This window comes from Pteropus vampyrus, unplaced genomic scaffold, assembly GCF_000151845.1.
Source record: "Pteropus vampyrus isolate Shadow unplaced genomic scaffold, Pvam_2.0 Scaffold32, whole genome shotgun sequence".
Classification (NCBI taxonomy): Eukaryota; Metazoa; Chordata; class Mammalia; order Chiroptera; family Pteropodidae; genus Pteropus; species Pteropus vampyrus.
Genome location: NW_011888813.1, coordinates 1,010,237 through 1,026,012, shown reverse-complemented (window position 1 = coordinate 1,026,012; position 15,776 = coordinate 1,010,237). Strand labels below are relative to the sequence as shown.

Genomic DNA, 15,776 nt, shown 5'->3' with positions numbered 1-15,776 from the left:
CAACTCTCCAATGGTCCCCACCTCACTGATATGTAGAGCCAAGACCTTGGCATGACTTATAAGACCCTACCTGACTTGACTTCCCGATTTCCTCCAGGGTCTCAGGCCTTTCCACCTTCCCCCTTGCTCACTCCACTCCAATGGCAATGACTTCCTTGCTCTTCCTCAAATATGCCTGGCATATTCTGGCCTCAGAGCTTTTGCACTTGCTGGTCCCCCTGCCTAGAACGGAGGTCAGCAAACTATCTCTGTAAAGTGCCATATAATAAATATTTTTGGCTTTGCAGGCTATACCATCTCTGTCACAACTATTTAACTCTGCATTGTAGTGCAAGGCAAAAGGCAGCTTAGATGATATATAAAGTAATGGGTATGGCCTGATTTGGTCCTCAAGCTTTAGTTTACCAAACCCTGGCTTAGCTCATACATAGTAGGTGTTCCATAAGTATTTACTGAATTTAATGAATGAATCAATGAATGAATAAACTATGCTCCATGCAAACTGTGCAGACCCAGTAACAACACAGGTCCCCAGATGAGAATCACATACCCAGGGCTGACAATTCAATAGCCATCCTCCCCAATCACCCCTAGCACCAGCTCTCAGCCCTTGTCTCCTCAAGATCCCATTCTCCTGGTGCACCATCCTCCACATCTGTCCCTGTAGGCAATGAAGCCACCTCTAGCCTTGACACCACCTCTGGGTGGGGAAGCAACATCTAAGCAGACACAACTCCCAAGACCTGGTTTTCATGCAAATGTCCTTAATAAGAGATGGAAATTGAAAAACATCAAATAGATGATATAGGAGCCAAACTGTGTCTAAATAGACTGGAGCTGGAGTTTTCCATAAGGTGTCAGTGAGTCTTTAACATGCAAATGAGTTGCTTCCCTCGGGATATTTTAAAAGACCCTGTCAGCCATGAAATATGTCTATGGATGAAAAACACCTTTCATTATTAAACCCTTTGCTAATGAATCACCTGCCCTCTTCTGTTTACTTGCCTTTTTGACTTTCACCTAAGTTATTTCTCATACCAGCATACCCTTGGGGAATAAGGGGCGATGGGGGGAGGGTGGAGCGAAGCCACCAAGACCCTAAAACCTAATCATTAGATAGTATTAGCAATAACTAACTTTTACAAAGCCCTTTGCACTCATCTCATTAGATATTCTACACAACCCAGTGAGGTGAGACAAATATTATTACCAGCACCAGGTATAAGCAAGGAAACCAAGCTGCAGAGGGTGAGTGATTAGCACCAGGTGGCTCAGCTAGTAAATGGCAGAGTAAGAGCTGGGGCCTTCTCTTCACGGCACATGACCTCCTTAACAGACACCCCCAGACCTCCATTCACAAGTATCTGTGTTAGTCACTGCAGGCAGGGACTATGATCTCTGACCCTGTACCACACCCTAACCAGCCAGGCATGTGGAAGACGTTGCTTGGAACCCTGGAAATTGACATGTCACAAGAGCAACAACAGCACCTAGAAACAATCGATTCCAGTCTGTGAAATATTTAGGAGAGCTGTGTTATTGTCAAATCTATGATAAGAAGGGACTCCATCTCACGAGACCATAGGGAACACCTCAGTGGTGATAAAATGAGGCAACAGGAGAGTCTGGAAAGTTCTACAAATGAGAAGTTGATGGTCAAATGATATGTCCATTCCCTGGACAGAACCAAATGGGAACCAAACATTTACTATTCATGGGCCAGTAAGTGGCTAGGCTTTTTCAGTTATCATCCATCTGCAACTCCCTCTCCATGAAACATTCTGAGACAATAAGCCTAGAATTGCCTCGCCCTGCTTGTTGCACAGGTGAGAATGGTAACAGAGGAAAGGCAGGCTCTAATTCCATTAATCCCGTAAAATGATCACAACCTCCTCCCATTTCCTGGACAGGTTATTAGACAAATGAGCATTATTGTTTCTGTTCTGCTCTCAAGACTGGAAAAGACCCAATAATACCCTTGGAGGGAGTGATCAGGTATTCAGGGAAACCTGGTTACTGACTAGGATAAAAAGCAATCAAGGTGAATGGTACCATCATATGTCAAGTCTGGAAAGATGCTGAGTCAATGCCCAGGGACCATCTAGTTGGACTGAGCATGTTTACAATCTGTCCTGCACTGTCCTGCACTGTCCTGCATGTTTACAATCTGTCCTGCACCATACCCTCTTCCTAGTGTTTGATACCCAGAAGGTGGCTGAATCAATATTGATTAAATAAAGGAATCCCTGAATGATGCCAGAGTCCTAGAGTAGACAGGGAAAATAAATCTCACCTAGGCAAGGAATAGAAATTCTCCATTCAGTTCATCCTGGGAAAGGAGGACTCAGAACAGTAGAAAACCAAGTGCAAAGAGTGAGCAGCAAGTTAAGAAAAGTGAGTGAGCTTCCACAACTACATTCAGAGGTTCATACTATTAGAATCTCATTCTAGTTGAATTAAGAAACTCGGCAGGGAAGCTAGTACGTGATGGGGCCTGAACTTATTCAAGTTCAGGTGTGTCTGCTCCAACCAAGAGAGCACAAGGCAAATGAGAACAAGTAGATTGCTGGGCCCTGAGGTGGATCACTGGAGTCCCTCTGGCATGGAAATATAAACCTAGGTTTATTCAGTGAGTTGTGGGGGAGAGAAAAGGGAGGGAATGAATGCCTGAACAAAGCACTATTCTTACCTTATAGGTCCCTTGTCTGGCAAGAAATGTATATATCAGAAATGAAATGCAAACTCTCCCAGCAGAAGTCAAACCTTACATCCCTGAAGGCTGTTGAGAAATAGCCAAGCCAGTAATGACACCATGAGATAGAATATGATGTAATCTAGGAAGTGTAGATACGTGAAAATCTGTCTATAAAGTAATGTGGGGGGGAATTAACAGAGTACCATGCCCATGTTTCCTATAACTACAAAGTTAAACTGGCAAACAAGGATGGAAAAGCCCACAATCAGTTGTGAAGAGATGGTGCTTTAAATTCATAGGATTTTTTCCTATTAAACAGTAGAACTCAGAGGTATGCCCCCAGACCAGCAGCATCCCCATCTCCTAGAAGAATGTTAGAAATGTGAATTCTTCATCCCCAGACCTGCAGAATCAGAATCTTGGGGATTAGGTCCATTATCCCATGCTGTAACAAGCCCTCCGGGTGATTCTCACTAAAGTTTGAGAACCACTGCAATAAGAAAATGCTTAAAGAAAACGTGTGAGGCACAAACTCTAATTCACTTTCAACTGGTCAAATCTTTCTTGAGCACCCACAAAATGCCACACATCATGGAGGTGATCAATAAAAACTTGTTGAATTGAATGACTTCCTAGTTAATAGAAAGTAAAGCCCACTTAACCTGGAGAGAGCTATACTAGGTCTGCCATAGGCACACATTTATTGTGCGACCTGGAAGCGCAGGGCCCTGCAAGTTACTGGAGATAAAGAACCGCTCTAAGGCAAACCAAACGTCCCGGGGGAGGGCGGGGACGTATGCGTCACCCCCTGCTCTGGTCCAGGCCACGCTCCAGCCCTAGCCCCCAGCACCTTGGACCTCACAGACAACCTGGGGGTCAGGACTTATGGATGAGCCACCTGCTGCCCTCCTCCAGCTCCAGCTCTACCTACAAGCAAGACTGCACCACCGAAGGAGCCAGTCCACGCTTCAGCACCCGCGGTGAGCCAGGCTGGAGAGTCGCCGCAGAGGGGGCGGGGCACTGCCAGTCAGCCGAGCCACGTGCCCGCGTCCAGGGTGACAAGGTCACCAGCTGGGGTTTTCTCCTGGTTCCGCAGGTGGCTGCATGGGGCCCAAGCAAGAGCGGGCGCCGGCGCGCGCACTCGGGCTCCCGGCGCTCCTTGTGCCGTGCGACCCGGCGGCCCGGGCTCTACGCCCGCTTCCGAGGGGCCGCCCCTACTCACCCTGTGGGAAGCAGAGCCGTGGCGCCCGGCTTCCCGCCGCAGCCCAGTGGCGAGAGTTCGGGAACGTCGCTCGCCACCAACCCTAATTGCGCTTAGTTAAGCCGAGGTGCCGCGCGGCCTGCCGGGACTTGTAGTTCTTCTTGGTTCTCCAAGCCGCCGGGATGCAGGACAAGAACCACCGCGGCCCCGGTGGACTGCTCCACCTGGAGAGGCAGAAGGGGTCACAGACACTTCACCTGGCAGATGGCCTTGTTTCTTTACCTGGGCCCTGGACACTAAATTTTCCTTAAAATTTGTTTTTCAAGAAGCTTTCTAAGTAGGTCATAGATTCGTGTTCTGTGGAGGATGGAGTTGTGGGTTTGTGTATTTGAAATAAGGTGAGGAAAAAATATACTGGCTGAATAGTTGCTGAATAGTAAGAATATGCTGGTTAATGTTAGTTATCTTTTGTCCTCATGCATTCATTCACTAACCTCTATCGAATGTTTGTTTATATATAAGATGTACTTTGGAGAGACAATCATCAGACGTTTATTCTACAAACATCTCTTGAGCTGAGGGGACAGATGGAGAGTGAGGTTCACCTATTGATTCAATGCAGTTCTATTTTCCAACAGGACTTTTCTGGACCGTCACAAGGTAATCTTTAATTTATATGCAAAAAAACAAAGAGCAAAGCATAGCAAAAACACTCTTGAGGAAGAATAACATGTTTTGAGGACTTGCCTTTCCATATATAGATATTTATTATAAAGTTACAAAGATTAAGGCATGTGGTATTAGCATAGGGATAGAAGGGGCCTGGGGGTGAAGGGGAGGTAAAACAACCTAAAGAACCCAGAGACAGGTCCACACATGTATAGAATCTTGATATATGACAGAGCTGGCATTATGGACTAATGGAGGAAGATAACCTATTCAGTATATGAGCTGGAAGAACTAGTTATCTGTTGGATCCCTAACTCACCCACACCCGAAAACTAATTCCAGGTAGATTAAAGACTTTAAGAGGAAAAGCAAAATCAAAACTTTTGAATGAAAATCAAGGAAAACATCCTATGATCTCAGGATGATGTTTATTAAGTGACATAAGCACAAACTCAAGGTGATGTTTATTAAATGACATAAGAAAACTTTGATAAATTTGAACTGCATTAAAATCAAGAACTCTTCATCGAAAGGCATAAGAAAAAGAAAAGAAAAGCCACAAACTGGGAGAAGGCAATTGCGGTACAGAAATAGCAGTAGTATAGAGTTGCATAATACAGCCTCTGCCATCTCAGGTTTGCAATGTATAGATGTTAAGATAAGAAAATAATGTCCAAGTTGTGAGAGATGTGTTAGGATAGCGGTATGAACAAAGTGGTATAGGAACACAAAGAAGGGAGCATTAATTTTGCCTAGGAGATTTTGAAGTCCTCCATAAATTAAGAACTGATGTGTGGGCTGGAAATTAAAGGTTTAATAGGGGCTCCCCAGAAGAAGAGTGTGGGGGAGCAGACAAGGCACAGGAAAAGTCATATAAAAAAGCATAAAGATGCAGTAGAATGCAATAAAAGACATGAAGTTATTTAAATTTAAAGTGGGTGATTTAAAACCACAGAAAGAGAAGAGTAAATATATTAAAATTTTAATGTGATATCTCTAATTAAACCTTACATTTATGAAATTGTTATTAGCAGGCTAGCGGTTAATTCTGAGGAATGGGAATGGGGGAAGTGGGGCTGGAGTACTTTCAGTTAACACTCTATGCCCTTTTATAATATTTGGATTTTTGTACAGTTAATATGTGTATAACTTTTATAATTAAAATTTAATTATTTTGCAGACCTCCAGTTCAACATGGTATGTGGAGTATACTCATTTAAATCCACTGCTTCCTGAAATCACATGCAAATGACAGGAAAGGAATAAAAAAGGCATAAATCTCAAAGGAAACAAGAGAGGAGACAACAGATACGAAAATAGAAAAAATAAATGTGGGAAGCTCTAAAGCCGATAAGCAAATGATTTGGCGCTTTCAAACAAGCCAGTGCCTGAGCCCCAGGCCCAGAAATTCTGATTTTAGACTCTAACTTGGAGTCTGGGCCTCCATAATTCGTAGAACGCTCCCCTGGTGATTTTAATGGGCAGCTTAGTGGGAAGGCTCTGTTGAGGAGGAATTCCTGTAGTGAAAAGCAGGTGGACTGAGAGCAGTGGGTCACGGCCACGTTAGAATCACCTGGAGAGCTTTAGCGAGCCTCCTGGGCCACACCCTGGACCTCTGAAACTCATTTTCTGGGGGTGGGACCCAGATATAAGTATTTTGTAGAGCTCTCCCCAAAATTTCAATGCACAGCCAAGATTAAACACCACTGATTTAGAGTCAAAGAATCTTGTTTGAACTGTATGAGTTAAAGCAACTTTTCTAATTGAACAGAGCTTTAGTTTCCTTCTTGATAAAATGATAAAATGGTAGTTTCCTTCATGATCAAAGGTATTACCTATTATCTGTCCTACCTACCTCAGAGGTTCTTGTGAGGATCAAGTAAGATGGTGTATGTGCTTTGGAAACTGAATATTACCATATGGATATGTCCCATCCTACTTAGAAGAAAAGTCAAACTTTATCCAACCCAGGCAGATCCTCATGGCCTGTACCCACTCCCTCTGTCTCCAGCCTCATTTCCCACTCTCCCCTTCCCCGGCTCTCGCCACTCCAGCCACACCAGTGTTCTTTCTGTTCCTCAACTTGCCAAGCTGGCTGCTGCCTTGAGGCCCTTACACTTGCCGTTCCCTCATAACTTTAAAGTCTGCTTTGTCCTGGCAATCTATATTCTCTGTTCCAATGTCACCCCTCCAGAGAGGCCATTCCTGATCACCCTTATCTAACCACCACAACTCCTCCACATTCCCTGAGACACACTCTATCTCCTTATACCACTTTACTGATCATAGTAGCCATCGATATTCGAAATTATATATTCATTTGTTTATATGACTTTTATCTGTCTCCACTAGAATATAAGCTCCATGAGAGCAGGGATTTAGAACCACAGTGCCTAGAACTGTACCTGGCACACAGTTGGTACTAGGTGCTGAGGATACAATGATGAGCAAAACAGGCAAGGTCACCGATATTGCAGAGTGTCATTTGGCTAAGGTGAAGGAGGAGGAGACAGACAATAGACAAGCAAAGAAATAATAGGGTAGTTACACAATGTAATAAACCCTGTGAAGGAAAGTATCAAGGGGTGTGTGGTAAAGGGGAACTGGACAGAGGCCAGAGATAGCATCTTTGGACAAAGTAGTCAGGCAAGGCCTCTTTGAGGCCGCTGTAACCTGATAGATAAGGAAGTCAGCCATGAGGAAGACAAGGAAGCATGTTCCTCATAGAGGGAACAGCAAACTCAAAGGCCCAGGGGTCAGAAAGAGTTTGGCATGTTTGAGGAACAGAAAGGAACCCAGTGTGACTGAAACAGAGAGAATGGTATGGGAGGAGGTAAGAGATACAACTAGGGTCTGAGCCACACAGGGCATCGGAGGACTCATCAGTTTGGATTTTAGCCCACGTGTACTAGGAAGCTGAAGGGTTTTAAATTGCGATGGGATATGACCAGAGGAGTTAAATAGAAAATACACTGAACAACCAAAGCCATAAAGGGAAACAGCTAACTTATTTCAGAACCTGCCAATGTCCCATTTGTGTTTCTGGGTCAGCAAGGCCTGGGGTTGCTAAATTGAGTATCTGAAATGCTGTCCAAGAGAGGTTTTCATGCAGGATGCTGTACATCTTGTCCCAGAAGTGGACCATCTGGGAGAAAGCGTCACACAGCAGCCAACCAGAAGAAAAGCAAGGGAAACTAAAGCATGAGCTTCTTAAGGCAAGGAGAAAAGCCCACTGCAGAGGAAGTAATAAAGGAACTGTCTTCTATGTGGGAGGGAAAAGCCTGAGGCCTGTGGTAGGGGAAGCAGGAAAACTTCATTTGGTTCCCAGCAGCAGCCCAAAAGCAAGCAAAGCCCTGCAGGGGTTGCATCCATAGAAGCAGCAGCAGAGGAAGCATGAGCTGCAGACCAGGGAGCTTGTGTTAGCGCCTGCCCAGGACAGAGAATGTCCCAGCAGGACAAAGTCAGTCAACCCAGACCCAGAGCCAGAAGTTCAGAGCCCTACTACCCCCAGAGGACTGTTTAGCATTTGTCAAGGAATCAGCAGGCCGGCCCATATACATTTGTGTGCTGGGGTGAAAGAGCAGAAGTTGGGGTCTGCTGGTTCTGGACACTTCTAGGTTTCAGTGACCATGACATGGAAATCCTGCTTGGTCTGCCCCATGAGGTGGTCAGACTGGCCTGCACTTGATAAAGGGAATTTTTTTAATGCCCAGGAAGAAGTAAGTCAAGGTGAGTTATCTGGAATTCATTTCCAATGCAGGGCTAGAGTGACATGGACAACAGGGAATTTTTATCTGCTCTGACTGGTTGAGGAATCCCAAAAAGGTATATCACCCAGGCCCTTCAGTTTCTTTTTTTTTTTCTTTTTTTTCAACTTTATTGAGATAAAACTGACATACTCTTCAGTTTTCTTAACTGTCATAAGGGAGAGGAAAAAATCCTCGTGAAAAACAGCTGATATATTTTAGTAAGGATAAAAACCATATGAATCCTTAACCAGAATTCTAAATCAACTTATTGGAGATAGATAGATAGATAGATAGATAGATAGATAGATAGATAGATAGATCGATCTTCAATATATATGCTATAATTTCTCAAGCACTTATTGCCAGATGCTAGTTTAAGTGCTTTAAGTATATTTTCTCATAAAATTCGTATGAGGTATAAGATAGATATCTTTTTTATTCCCATTTTATAGTTGAGCATACTAAGGCACAGCGAGTTAAGTAACTTGTCCAAGATCACTCTGTGTGGGCAGGTTGGGATTGCACCCCATGATTCTGACTCTAGATTCCACATTCTGGAATGGGCGACCCACTCTGATCATAGATGTATTTAGAGAGGGAATCATTTAAGGCAAATATCTGGGGCCGAAGTGAACTATGCTCTGAGGTTCTGCGCAGTTTTACAGGAAACAGGTAAGCTGGCTCAGCAATAATCCTTTATTTCCAACTATTAATTGACCACAGCTTTCGAATTAAGAGGCAAGGATGGACTGGGAGTTAGGTGAGCTGGATTCCAGTTTGCCTATGCTACTAATTGGCTGCCAGCCTTGGACCTTGGACCTGCCAGTCATTTTCCTTCTCTGGGCCTCAGGATCCTCATTTGCAAAATATAGAGATTTCATGAGCAGAACTCGAATCATTCCATGATTCTTTGAGTCTGTAAGCAATGTTCTACCTCCTATGGACTGACGTGGAGGGCACACGTGAGTTAGCCCCTATGCTGAGTATCCTCCCCAAGTACTCTCTCCACCCTTCTCTGCCTTGCCCTGTGCCCCAAGATGCCGACCAGAACTGGCTGCTTCCCCAGGGCTCCCCTGCCCTCTGTCTTCTATTTGGGTTTTGCCAGTGGTAAGCATGAGCAGGAGACAAGGAAGCTGAAGGAGAGAGAAGTCTAGATGTTTGTTCACACACACGCACAAACATACACATACACACAGAACTTCCTGTGTGACCTCCAGCCCTTCCTGTCTGCATTGCAGCAGTGGCTGGGTTCCTCTTCTGCCATAGCTCCTATTGGGGTACGCTTGCCCTAGCCCCAGTTCTTGCTGGGCTCAGGAACACCATTCCCTCACAGTGCCCCCTTAGACCTAGGGGTGGTGATGGCTTCCTGCGATGTTAGTGCCCAGTTGCTTTCCCACCACTTGTTGGTTCCCTTAATGGCCATACCTCTTGCACACAGTCCATTCATTCATTCATCGCTCTGCATTTAAACCCTCGAATGTGCCATCTGTTTCCTATAGGATCCTGACTGCCCCAGCCTCCTGGTGGTGGAGTGGCTTTCCTTGCTCTTGCTATCAGGACATTGGAAATCTCTCTGCATGTCATGAACCAACACTGGAGTCCCAGGCCTCCAGCAGGAGACCTAAAAATAGGCACTTTCAGGGTGAGGGAGCAGGATTCCTCAAATCTCCCACAGTGGTGGGAGCATCAACATCAATGTTCTATTAGCCAAAATCTACAAAAACTCTCAAGCTCTTTTAAGAGAGGCAACAGGTAGTCAGGCAGACTTGAGTTTGAATCCTGGCTCAAATTCACTGGGTTTAAATCCTGGGTCAGCTACTTGTTGGCTCAGTGAGACCTCCCTGTGCCTTAGATTCCTCATCTGTAAATTGGGGATAATAATATCTGTCTCTCAGGCTTGCTGCAAGAATTGAATAAGACAACCTATGTGAGGGCTTAGTACGGTGCCTGACACATACTAAACAGATGCTCAGTAAATGTTAATTCCCTTTCTCTATTAGGCAACTGGGAGGAGGGGATAGGGAGCCGTGAGAACAGTTAGAGGTAAAGTGGCTTCTGCAGAAATACCACACCACCTCCTTCAGTTCTCCAATGGAATAGCCAGGGGCTTGTATGGCAATGAACCAAAGCAGAAGAAAAGAAAAGAACAACTCATCAGAAACCAGGCTTTTGTCAAAACACACACACACACACACACACACACACACACACACACACACACACCACAAAAAACAATGCCCAAAACCAACTGCAGCAAGCAATTAGAGAACAATAGCTAAATACTTTCTATAATTAGAGAAACCATGGGCAAGTTGATCACAGCGCCTTTGTCTGCACTGACCCTCCACACCCAAAGAAGGTCTTGGCTCACGTGAGATGGAGACGGGATCTTTGTGTCTTTTTTAGTTTTCTTAAGAAATTAAATCTCACATCACTCCTCTGTTGCCAAGAAAAGAGGGCAGAAGAGGCAATGAGGACCCTCTCATCAGAAAAGAAAGGCAATAGGAAATGTGATTCATGTCAAGAGCTAATTCAATTCTGAAAGAGAAAAGGATCTTACAACTTCCCCTGAGAGCTACTGACAGACACCCTGGCCCTGCTGATGGGGCAGGTGGGTAGGCTTGCATTTCTGTAGAAAGAGGAGGATTTGGCATCTACTATCACATCCCTTTTGCTAAAATCGGAGGAGGAGCAAATCCTTATCTTTAGCAATGGATAATCTAGACAAAAAAAGAAAAAGACATTCCCACAAGCATTAGTGCTAGAGAATTGCTCTCTTGATCTTGTCAGAAGGACCAAGGTAGCTTGTTGGCCTGGAATCTCTGTGCCTGCCCAGGTACTGCTATCCTTCCACGGCCCCAGGTTCCAAACTGGGTCATCCTTTTCATTCTTCTCAGTCCCTTTTCCCTAACTCAGGCTATTGACACTTCCTTCTATATACTCGCCCCTTGTTTTCCTTCCTCCCCATTCCTATCACCATGAACGTTGTCAAGTTTCCCACACATCCATGTCTAGACTTTCCCCTCCGACTTTCATCCAGTCCCTCTTCCTCCAGGATCCACCCCCTCAAAACATCCCATAAAACACCACCTAAAACATTACATCTACAGTATCAGTCTCTACACAGGGACTTTCTAAACTATGGTACAAGTGCCCGTGGTGGTACACTAGATAATTTTAGGCGTTGTGATACACACAACTAGTGTCCTGCCCAGGTCCTCTTTACCAGGCCAGTCCCCCCATCACTCAGCTGCCGTGTTGGCTGAGAACAGCTCACAGCTGCCCCATTTTCCAGAAAATTGATGAGACTGAAGGGAGCTGCCTCATCAGGAAATGTCTGGACAGTCACACCCTCGCACATTTCCACACCATGCTTTTAGGAAGATACTCTGTCTCTTGAACACTGGGGTGCTACAAATTGTTTTGGAGGGAGAAAACTAGATTAGTCTTGGAAAATCTAGGACACCTGCAGTTCAGTTCTATGAGAGGCTGTGGACACCTAGCTGTCTCCCACTCCCCACAGGAAAGAACAGTTTTGGGGTGTCTACTACATTCCAGGTGTGGAGGCACTGCTAAGAGCCAGGCCTTGTTTGGAGGGCACAGATACTAATAAGATGCCATTCCTGCCCTGCTGAGAAGCTCACAGTCTGGCGGTGACACAGATCATTTTTTTTTAATTTTACAATTTAATTTTAGAAGCGCCGTATATACATATGCGTAAAGTAATACTAAGGGAAGGAGGAGCTCCTCTGTTCCTGAGCATAATGAAGTTCAGGGGCTAGCAGTTGGATTCCAGCGTGGACTCCCCCACTTAATGCTGAGAGACCCCAGGCAAATCACTGAGGGTGTCTGCAGGCAAAAACAGAGCAATGGAAATGTCCTTTAGAAGTCTGGGATCATGTACATCAGCTTAATGGACATCGTCTCTGGGTGACAGGATTGCAGGTGGTTTTTGTTTTCTTCTGTTTGCTTTCCTATTTTTAAAAAAATTTTCCACAGAGAGTAAAATCCTTTTGAAATCAGAAAAGAGAATTGCTAAAATTTTTAAAATGTGGTTTCGTTCTCAGAAGTATGCTCCAAGTTGCATTCTTTTGAGGCATACCCCCTCTTCCCCCTACGTTGTTTGTCTGTCTATCTATCTATCTACCTACCTATCATCTATCTATCTATCTATCTATCTATCTATCTATCTATCTATCTATCTATCTATCTATCTAACAGTGTTCCTCAAAGGGTAGTTGATAGGAACACCTGCTTCAAAACCACTTGAAAGTCTTATTAAAATACAAATTCCAAGCCCTATTCCTAGGTTCAGAGGGCCTGGAGGGGGACGCAGAAATCTGTATTTTGACAAGCTCCTTAAATGACTCTTTTCTGCACCGTAAGCCTAAGAACCACGGTTCCGGTGAATGAAGCATTCTATTTATATTAATTTTCCAGATAACTAGGACTTATCCACATATATACCTTTTTAAAAGTTTTACACATCTTTGTTACATAAGTTTGCTGAACCATTTGTTTAAGTCTTCTTGATGACTGGGGGTCATGTCCGTGATGTGGAGTGGGCATTCCTGTTGAGTTGTAGGGGACTATGTCCCTATCTCTAAAGGAATCTTAGACTGTAACGCTTTTATAGTTCTATCTACTTTATACTGTCATTCACCGTCCAGTGTCTGTTATTCCTTTTATTTAAAAAGTCATTTATTCATCACCTCCTGGTACACAGATTGTCCCACTAAAAGAAAATGAGGCTACTTAGAGAAATAACTCATTCCACATCTGGGGATGGAAATGAATTCAATGATCCTGGAATATCTTGTCATAAAAGAAAGCATGGAAGTTATCAAAAATTACTGGGGTTGGGTCAAAAAGACTCAGAAGTCAACAGAAAGAGTCTTCTACTTGCTAAAGGTGGGACGATATGATCATTAATCAGCTAAAAACATCAATGGATTGAAGCACATCAAGTATTTTTAAGTCAGTGAGTTTATAATGATACTCCACAAAAAAAAAAAAATTAGGTCACCTTTGAAGAATGCTAGGAAACCACCTAATTATTTTAAAAACTGGTCATTAAAGAGAACGGATTGGGCATTCATCCTCTTTGTGATCTGTTCTGAAGGATAATTAAATAGTCGATGAAGAGAAAATTCTCTTTTACAGAAGTGTTCCAGCTAATAAATGGAAAAGGAATGATAGAACATCACCAATTTGCAATTCCTAATGATTTATGTGTGTAGCAATGATCATAAATGGCTGCTAACATCACAAGAATGACCACCAGAATTTAGATCTTCCTAATAGAAGTAAACACCACCATCTCTGAAGTTCCTTTATCCCTCCCTCCACCCCACCACAAAAAACAAAGCAGAACAGAAATTTGAATCTGATCAAGCTTTTAGATTTAATGAAGAATTTACAGGAGACAGAGGAGGAACAACATCGTGAAGATATAAAATAGAGGCTATGGAAAATGCTACAAGAAAAATGACCCAGTTTCTTTGATAAATACTGCATGAAAAAAATAGAGGTGGAGGGGAACCTATAAGTAAGATATGAGACATATCAACCAATCACAACGGATAAAACTTATTTGGCTCTCGACTCAAATGAACCACATATACTGAAAAGCAAAACCAATAAAACATAAAAAATATAAAATGCATACAAATTTTAAGACAATCAGGGAAACGCTGACACTGACTGGATATTTGATGATATTGTGATCTGAAGGAATTAATTATTTTTTAAATTTGGATGTGATGATGGTACTGTGGTTGTGGTTTATTAAAAAGGAGTCCTTATCTTTTAGACAGACATGCTGAAATTTTCACAAAGGAAATATGATGTTTGAGATTTGTTTCAAAATGATCCAGGGGAGGGAGTGGGAAAGAATATGATGGGCAAGATTGACCCTGTGTGGAAAATTGTTAAAGCTGGTGGTGAATACATCAGGTTCATTTTTCTATTCTCTCTACTTTTGAATATGTTTGAAATTTTCATAAATAAAATGTTCTGCAAGTTTATGGTTAAAACTTGAAAATTTTAGAAAAGTCAAAGAAGAAAATTTAAATTATCCATAATCGTACCTTGCAGAGATAATCACTACTATTGTTTTACAGTATATCCTTCTAGTCTTTTAAATAATATATGTAATAGAAATCCTGCTGTGAATATTGTTTTGTAATCTGCTTTTTTCACTGAAGATAGTATATTTTTCTTGTCATTAAAAATTCTAAAACATTATTCTTAATAGTTGCATTAGTATTTTAGTTCCCAACATTTATTTAATCTATTTTTGCTACTAAAAATTTTGCTGCTATGAACATCCTTAAAAAATCTTCATTATGGGGCACTATTCATTTTTTAAAAGTAGAATTAGCAGTTAAAAGAATACTTCTATAAACATTTTCAGAATGTAAACATTTTAATATATACTTTCAAACTGCTCTTTAGAAAGGTTATAGCCATTTATGTCCCTACTAGTAGTGAGGTAGAACTACCCTTTTCCTAAAAACCTTACTCTTGCTCTTCTCAAAGTGTTTCATTTTCTCTATTTAATAAAGAATTCTAAGTTGAAACAGCAACCGATGAGTGTCTTGGATTCAGACAGACTATCTGAATCCTAATTGCCGTGTGACATTGTAAGAGTTACTTACCATCTCTGGGTCTGGAAAAAGAACAACACTGGGAGGTTACGGCCATTGAATAAGATCATAAATGTACATTTCTTATCACAGTAAATGTTAGCTATAATTGTCATCATTATCATTATTATTGCATATTCCTGTAGAATAAAATTCATAGTTTTTGTGACAGCTGTTTTCCTTTCCACTAAGATACCTTTTTACTTGCTTCTGTATTCAAGTCTGTATTTAAGATATTTTATTAATGTTAGGATGCTTTTGGTTGCAAGTAACAGAAAACCCAAGTCAAATTGATGGAGGTGCAGCACCCAGAGGTAAAAAAGGACTGAGAAGACATGTTCTGACTTTATGCTCAGTGATTCTCTGGGCTCTGCCCTTCTCTGGCTGTTGTTTTCAATTTCATACTGATGTCCCTAGAATAAGGCAATTTTGAGCAGCAACTAAATCTATGCTTCTTCATTTACTTCCAGATGGAAATGAAAAAGTCCCTGCCCACTACCTTCCAATTAGATCTTGAGATGTATACCAATTGGAAAAACTATTTTGTTTGTATGTATGTATGTATGTATGTATGTATGTATGTATGTATGTATGTATCTGTCTGTCTCTCTGTTTGTCTATTATTGGTTGGTTGGTTGGTTGGTTGGTTGGTTGGTTGGTTGGTTGGTTGAAACTGATAAGCTGGTTTTCAAAGTAAAGGCCACAATGAAACACATAAGAACAGGGTAGGACTTGCTATACAAGAGATATAATGAAGATGCCTCAAACAGATCTACATATATGGACACTTGCTATATCACAGAGGTGGCCTGCAC

The 15,776-nt window shown here is 42.5% G+C and overlaps 1 protein-coding gene and 1 long non-coding RNA gene across 4 annotated transcripts in view; one reads left to right on the top strand and one right to left on the bottom strand.

The window, feature by feature from the left end:
- ADCK1 (aarF domain containing kinase 1) overlaps positions 1-4,022 on the bottom strand; it is a 104,231-nt gene extending 100,209 nt beyond the window's left edge. The window contains exon 1 of one of the 3 annotated variants that reach the window (XM_023528823.1): positions 3,918-4,022. The gene's annotated coding sequence lies outside the window, so the exon portion shown is untranslated. Of the gene's footprint in view, positions 1-3,626; positions 3,760-3,917 lie in introns of those variants that run through there. The other 2 variants (XM_011357090.2, XM_011357091.2) reach the window with 2 other exon arrangements.
- On the top strand, positions 3,263-5,911 carry LOC105290105. The gene is made up of 3 exons (XR_895715.2): positions 3,263-3,675; positions 4,419-4,556; positions 5,746-5,911. It is a non-coding gene; the product is annotated as an uncharacterized LOC105290105 (long non-coding RNA).
- Positions 5,912-15,776: the final 9,865 nt, after the last annotated feature.